At 44.0% G+C, this 8,134-nt stretch overlaps 1 pseudogene; it reads left to right on the forward strand.

Moving 5' to 3' along the window:
• The first annotated feature begins 6,072 nt into the window (after window positions 1–6,072).
• LOC116975052 lies at window positions 6,073–6,843 on the forward strand (annotated as a pseudogene).
• The last annotated feature ends 1,291 nt before the right edge of the window (window positions 6,844–8,134 follow it).

The raw sequence follows: 8,134 nt of genomic DNA on the forward strand, positions 1-8,134 counted from the left end.
CCTTCTCTCCATACCCCCTGATCCCTTTAGCCACATCTAACTCCCTCTTAAATATAGCCAATGAACTGGCCTCAACTACCTTCTGTGGCAGAGAATTCCAGAGATTCACCACTCTCTGTGTGAAAAATGTTTTCCTCATCTCGATCCTAAAAGATTTCCCCCTTATCCTGAAACTGTGACCCCTTGTTCTGGACTTCCCCAACATCGGGAACAATCTTCCTGCATCTTAGTGTGTGTAGTGACAAAAGGGAAGAGGTCCACATTTTCTGCGGTCTTGTGGAGGTTCTCTCCCCTATCTTAGTCTCCTCTGACTTCCCACGTAGCTATTTACCCCACATCCTGGAATTTCTCCCAGAATATCCTTGGAGGAAAACAGCATGTCTTGTGATAGTATCGTGGAATCTTTTAAATCCAATTTAGAAAACAATTTCTGCTTAATCTCTCATCTGAAAATCAGCACCTCTGACATAGCAACACTCCCTCAGTACTACAATGGAATCCCAGCCTTACTGTTACTTTGGAGTAGCACTTGAATCCAGAACCTCTCTGAAGAATTACGTCCTCATGTACCTGAACTAACGTCCAATATTTGTTTCTTATTTCCTTTACTTTCCCTGATTGCTCCATAGGTAATCACAACATGAAACTGTGGTAAAAAAAAACTGCTGGAGAAACTCAGAGGGTCAGGGAGTATCTATGGCAGGAAATGTACAGATGGACGGTTTGGGTTGGAGTTTAGATTAGTTTAGAGATACAGCGTGGAAACAGGTCCCTTGGCTCACCTATGCCACATCGACCAGCGACTCCTGACACTAACCCTATCCTACACACACTAGGGACAATTTACAATTTTATCGGAGCTGCAAACCTGTATATCTTTGGTGCGCAGGAGGAAACTGGAGCACCCGGGAAAAACCCACGGTAGAACAGGTGGAACATACAACCCCCTGTACCGACAGCACCTGTGTCCAGGATCGAACCCGGGTCTCTCGCGCTGTAAGGCAGCAACTCTACCACTGCACCACCGTGCCTCCCTTTGGAATTTAACAAAGCCAGAGTCTAAAGAAGGATCCTGACCCAAATGGCCATCTTCCCATTTCCTTCCACAGAGGCTGCCTGGCCTGCTGAATTTGTTCAGTATTTTTTTTCCCCTCAAGATTCAAGCACCTCATGCCCCTGTCCCACTTAGGAAACCTGAACGGAAACCTTTGGAGACTTTGCGCCCCACCCAAGGTTTCCGTGCGGTTCCTGGAGGTTGCAGGTGGTTGCCGGAGGTTGCAGGTAGTGGAAGCAGGTAGGGAGACTGACAAAAACCTCTGGGAACCACCGGGAACCTTGGGTGGGGTGCAAAGTCTCCAGAGGTTTCCGTTCAGGTTTCCTAAGTGGGACAGGGGCATCAGTCTCTTGAATCTCATTCTTGGATCTGTGGTACCTTGTCTCGAAGATCAGGAAGTTACAAGTTACTTGGGATCTTTGCGCTGAATTAACCAATTGCCCATGGGCTTTGCTCCCACCCAGAGCTCGACATCTCACACTGACCTCAGCTCTGTTTGAGGGGTGAGGCTGGTGAGAATCAGAAAGAATTAGCTGTTGCATTCCTCTGCACTGATATAAAACCCTTAGGTATAGCTGTGAGAACAGGCTATTAAAAGCACTTCACTTGTAATCAAAGGAGGAAATGATTTGGGTTGTTAAGAATAATGGCCCAGAGCCCAATCCATGCTTACTAGTTCACTGCAGTGTGAATCGGCTTACTAACACCCAGCCGATTTCTCCTCTTTGCGATACAGAGATGAGATATTATTGAGTGTCCTGGTTGAAATTGGAGATGATTATTTAAGAATCCAAGCTACATATATTTTTCTACATAGATTAACTTCCGGGCCCTTTTACGGTCCAACACTAAAGAGCTAAATAAGTTTTACTCTGCATAAAGATAATAGGCAAATGGATTAGTGGCAGCATTTTGGTATATTGCGTTCGTCGAGGAACTTTGTCATTAATCTAATGCAGCTTCAGGTCAGCAATTCACGATGACACTGCATGAGCTTTTTCCAAGGGCCTGCTCGACACGGGGGTACTCAAGTCTCGGAATGAGCTGGCTGATTACAGGCAGAGAGTCAATCAGGCTGCTGTAATTGCACTCAGTATGCATGGGCCGGCGGTTGGGAACGACATCGGCTGCTTCCACTCCCCATTCAACCACCCGGCAATGTGCTGGGAAACTGCGTCTGTCCGCAGGAGTAGGCCATTCGGCCCTTCGAGCCAGCACCGCCATTCAATATGATCATGGCTGATCATCCAGAATGATCACCCTGTTGCCACTTTCTTCCCGCATACCTTGATTCCGTTAACTAACTCTCTCTTGAATACATCCAGTGAATTGGTCTCCACTGCCTTCTGTGGCAGAGAATTCCACAGATTCACAACTCTCTGGGTGAAAAGGTTTTTTTCCTCAGCTCTGTCCTAAATGTCCAACCCCTTATTCTTAAACTGTGACCCCTGGTTCTGGACTCCCTCATCATCGGGAACATTATTCCTGCATCTGGCCTGTCCAATCCCTTAAGAATGTTATATGTTTCTATAAGATACCCTCTCGTCCTTCTAAATTCCAGTGATCCATTCTTTCATCATATGTCAGGCCCGCCATCCGGGAATTAACCTGGTAAACCTACGCTGCACTCCCTCAATAGCAAGAATGTCGTTCTTCAAATTATAAGACCAAAACTGCATACAATACTCCAGGTGTGGTCTCGCCAGGGCCCTGTATAATTGCAGTAGGAACTCCCTGCTCCTATGCTCAAATCCTCTTGTTATGAAGGCCAACATGCCATTTGCTTTCTTCTTGGGTGACGTTTCGGGTCGAGACCCTTCTTCCATCTGGTTCAAATATAGTAAAGATGAGGGAGTGGAAAACGGAAGTGATTGAAGAGACGAAGGTCTTGGACAATTGGCTCCTCCATCAATATCACCAAAGAACGCAGATTATTTGACCCTACTCCTGAGAGCTCGCTTTGCACAAATTGACAGCCATGTTCGCTGTGTGAGTAGTGACCACATTTCAAGGGATCTCCCTCGGCTCTCATGCCCCTAGATTGCCCAATGGTCATAGAAGATAGACACAAAATGCCACTTTATGAGGTAATTCACAAATTCTCCAGAGTTATTCATTAATTCTCCCGGGTTTTCCCCTTGATTCAAACTCGCAGAATGTTCGTAACGGGTCCGTAGGAGGCCATGGGAGTCTGTAGATATATCGTAGCGGCTCGTTAGGCCAGCCGTAGGTACTCGGGGCATCAGGTAAGTCGGGATGTTTGTTCCAGCCTGATAGAAAATGTCCACGAGTAAAATAATAGTCGGGAGGATGCCCCGAGTACCTACGGCTGGTTTACGATATATCTACGGACTCCTACGGACCCATTATGAACATTCTGGGACAGTCCCTTCAATCTTTGTACATCCCCAATCCTTTCCACTCGTCACTTTGATTTCATGTTTCATGTATTTTGTGTTTTGACTATTTTGTTTTTAGGACTGTTGGTAGATCAATTTCCCTCCTGGGATTAAATGAAATTCTATCGTATCGTATCCTATTGTATCGTATTGCAACAGTGAAAGAACAAAACTGAATTCTAAAATCTAGAAGGAAGGAAGCTCTCTGTGAATTTAAGGCTGCTCCCCTCGAGGTAAACTGCTGAATGTTAACTATTCATGTTGGCAAGTCTCAGCTGCACTTCTGAATTAGATTACTGCCCGATAACTAATTAATTGGTGACTGCAATCCTTCATTTGCTTGGCAGCGATCAAAAACAATTTGTTTGATGGCAGAAGATAATTTGATTAAGTGCACAGTATAAGAAGAGTCTGTGCTGTCGGACGACGTTTAATGGACAGCAGTCATGTTCTTTACAATTTGTAAAATTGCCTTCTTTCCTCAAATGAGTATTTAAAATTCATCGTGATCTTTCAGGAACATTCCCACTGAGACAAGGAGAAATAAGCGGTGCCATTCTTTTAAAATAATGCCAAAGGGATTCTTTCATTAAAACGTTAGCCATGATTTTTTTTAAATGTTGCTTTACAAGACAAATAGGGCACGTGAAGAAGATTGTTCCTGTTTTAGTTTATATGAAGGTTCAAATTGCGTGTCATAAATTATTTGACTTACTGAAGCCTAACATAGGCGCACATATATTATGCACATCGTACTGGAGGGTGTCATTAACATGCAGCAAGAGGCTTCTCTTTTTTAATTGGGATACTCAGACTTGTGTCCTTGTATAAATCAGGGTGGTGTTATATTGACAAGGATGAAACTGTGCCAGGAATGTATCGGAAAGCTTATTCATGAAAACAAAATCCAAGCTTTCTGGTGGTGGCTGCTGGTGTGGAACAGTTTCTGCATTCTCTGTGTGTCCTTGTTCTCTGGAAGTAGACATCTTTTCCTAACTTGTCACCTTCAAGATCACCAACATTACACTCACCCGCTGAGTTACTCCAACTATGGATTTTTCCCGCCTTATTGACGTTGAACCTGCACATTGTGGCCACCAGGGCATCGCCACAAACCTGGAAGTAAAGAGGAAGACCAAGGAAAACTCTCTCTTGAGCACCAGCTGCTAAGCTTCTGACCCTTACCCCAAGTCCTGGCCATTCTTCCCATTCCCTACCCATGGTTACAAATTTCTTGCATCTTTCACAACCTCAGGAAGTCCCAAAGCAACTTACAGCAAATTAATTTTATTTGAAGGTACACAAAAATGCTGGAGAAACTCAGCGGGTGCAGCAGCATCTATGGAGCGAAGGAAATAGGTAACGTTTCGGGCCGAAACCCTTCTTCAGACTGATAGGGGGTGGCGGGGAGAAGGAAGGAATAAGGAGGAGGAGGAGCCCAAGGGCTGTGGGATGGGAGGAGACAGCTCGAGGGCTAAGGAAGGGGAGGATAATTTTATTTGAATTGTCTTCTGCAGGGCGTAACATTTGCAAAACATCCCAGCCAGTTTGACATCCTCTCCTCATCCACAATAGATTCATGTTAACTGCACAATGTGCGGGGATGTGGGCTTAGAGAAACATAGGAACATAGAAAATAGGTGTAGCTGTAGGCCATTTGGTGCTTCGAGCCAGCACCACCATTCAATATGATCATGGCTGATCATCCAAAATCAGTAACCCTGTCCCTGCTTCCTCCCCATACCCCTTTACTCCATTAGCCCTAAGACATATATATCTAACTCTCTTGAATACATCATTATTTATTGATAAATGGTGGAAAGTCATATAGTTTCCTGCAATCTCTCGGTCAACCAGGTCATAGCTGCAAACTTGGTGAGTGCAAGTGGTGAAACACTGGTTAAGTGTAATGCACAACTACATGTGGGGACTAGAAATAACCTACTTGGCATCTCTGATTTTGTCAATGCATTTGTTCAGAGAACATTCATTTATATTTTGGATGGAACAATGGCAGATGGTCTGTGTGAGATCAAAGGTCTTTTATTGTCACGTGTGCCAATTATGGTACAGTGATATTCAAATTACCATACAGCATATTAAAAAAAAGCAACAAGACACACATCTACATCAAAGTTAACATAAACATCCACCACAGCGGATTCACCACATTCCTCACTGTGATGGAAGGCAATACAGTCTAATCTTCTTTCCTCTTTATTCTCCTGCAGTCGGGGCAGTCGGGGCAATCGAAGCCCCCGCGTCAGGGCGGTCAAAGCTCCTGCGGCTTGGAGCTCCCGAAATCAGTCTCTATCCTATCCATGTACCTGTCTAAATGTTTCTTAGCTCAACTACCTCCTACGACAGCTCGTTCCATACACCCATCACCCTTTGTGCAAAAACGTTACCCCTTATGTTCCTTTTCCCCACTTCCCTTAAACATGTGTCCTCTGGTTCTCGATTCCCCTACTCTGGGCAAAAGGCCCGATCTATTCCTCTCATGATTTTGTACACCACTATAAGATCACCGTTCACCCCGCTGCACTCCAAGGAATACAATTCTAGCCTGCACAACCTCTCCCAACAGCTCAGGCTCCTTTCCAGCCATCTTGGGTTTTGAGTAACTGAGGCAAAATGCCTGGTGAAGCCACATAAACCGTTCCTGCCACAGAGCAAGAAATGCAGCAGCCGCAAGCTGAAACAGGGTCTGGGACAGAATCGGACAGTGATGAGTCGGTACCAGAACTGGAAGAACAGGATGCAACGCAGTCAGCAACACAGCAAGCCCAGCTTGCAGCTGCAGCCGAAATCGTTGAAGAGCCAGTTAGCAAAGCAAAACAGAGCAGAAGTGAAAAGAAGGCACGAAAAGCAATGTCAAAATTGGGTCTCCGTCAGGTTACTGGGGTAACGAGAGTCACGATAAGAAAATCGAAAAACATACTGTTTGTCATCACAAAGCCAGATGTCTACAAGAGTCCTGCATCCGATACCTATATTGTTTTTGGTGAAGCTAAGATTGAGGATCTATCTCAGCAAGCACAGCTTGCCGCTGCAGAGAAATTCAAGGTACAGGGAGAATCTGTTGCCAATATCCAAGAAAACACACAGACCAACTGTACAGGAGGAGAGCGAAGAGGAAGAGGTTGATGAAACCGGTGTAGAGGTCAAGGACATAGAGCTGGTCATGTCGCAAGCCAACGTGTCCTGAGCTAAGGCTGTCCGCGCATTGAAAAATAACAACAATGATATTGTAAATGCTATTATGGAGTTGACGATGTAAGCTGCAGGAACTAAGTGGGTAACAGTCCTTTTGGTGCAGCATCAGTACATTTGTACCATTTATATTGATAAATCTTAAATAAAGATGTTGCTTGAAATAGTTAAAAAAAATAAATTAAAAAAAACAGCTCAGGCTCTCAAGTCCTGGCAACATCCTCACAAATCTTCTCTGCACACTTTCCAGTTTACCAATATCTTTTCTGAAACAGGGTGAACACAATACGCTAAATGTGGCCTCACCAATGTCTTGTCTAACTGCATCTTTAAAGAAATGTTAGTGAGCCCCAGCTGTTAATAGCTACCCAGTTAACACTGGCCAATCTTTGCTTTCTTCATGGCTTCCTATTGTGCCCCTTCAGACACTGATCCAGTTCCTTCAAGATCGACCTCTCCATATCTAAACATTTCAGAAACACTCCAGGTAAGATAAATGGGTAATTAATAAGACTAATTGCCCATTACCTCCGGAGTTATCAGACTGCATTAAATGACATTCATTCAGCACAAAATTAGATATACAGTACAAAGGGAGTAATTATACACACAGGACATGCTGAGAAGTCTAGCTGGTTTAGTTAACTGGCCGGCCCAGTTAAATGGCATTTAGATGAATGGTTTACAACTGCAATTAAAACTTCCTGAAAAAAAAGTATAACCTTGGAAAGGACATCCGCATTATTGGCTTTTCATGTGAACCCCGCATTCATTCATAATTATTATTTAGTGACATTTACCACTCAGTCGAGCACTTATGTTTTCTGACATTCACTGATGTATGTACAAGCAAGCTAATCTTTCACTGTGTTCACTTGTTTGCAGAGAGGACAGTGCAGTCTAGGGTGACCTGTGTTGTCTGCTATTTTTCAGTTACATAATGGAAAGGTTTTTAAATGAACATCTGCAATTAGTCAACATTGATTTTCAGTCAAATGGACTGGAAGTTACAGTTGGAGATCATTCTGATAGTGTTTTCAAAGCATTTTATTAGAAAGGACGACAGGACATTTAATTAGAATAAGAATTTAAAATTATGACACCAGGCACTGGAATCCCCTGCACCTGTTTTTCTGGACAAATTGTGCATAAAAGCTGTTTAGCCTGTTTCCAGTTAAAATTCTCTTCAATGCAACATTGATCAGGATACCTCTGGGCACAATTCACCTTGCGATGTGTTTGCATAGAGACCCATCATCATTCATATATGTAACAACTTCATCCATGCATGAGATGCTGGTCTCTGCCTCAACAAAAGAAATTGAAGCTGACCTCCCGGTTGCCAAACACTTTAACTCCCCTTCCCATTCCCGCACTAACCTTTCTGTCCTGGGCCTCCTCCATCGTCAGAGTGAGGCCAAACGCAAATTGAAGGAACAGCACTTCATATTTCGCTTGGGCAGCTTTC

The sequence above is a fragment of the Amblyraja radiata genome, chromosome 7, assembly GCF_010909765.2.
Source record: "Amblyraja radiata isolate CabotCenter1 chromosome 7, sAmbRad1.1.pri, whole genome shotgun sequence".
Lineage (NCBI taxonomy): Eukaryota > Metazoa > Chordata > Chondrichthyes > Rajiformes > Rajidae > Amblyraja > Amblyraja radiata.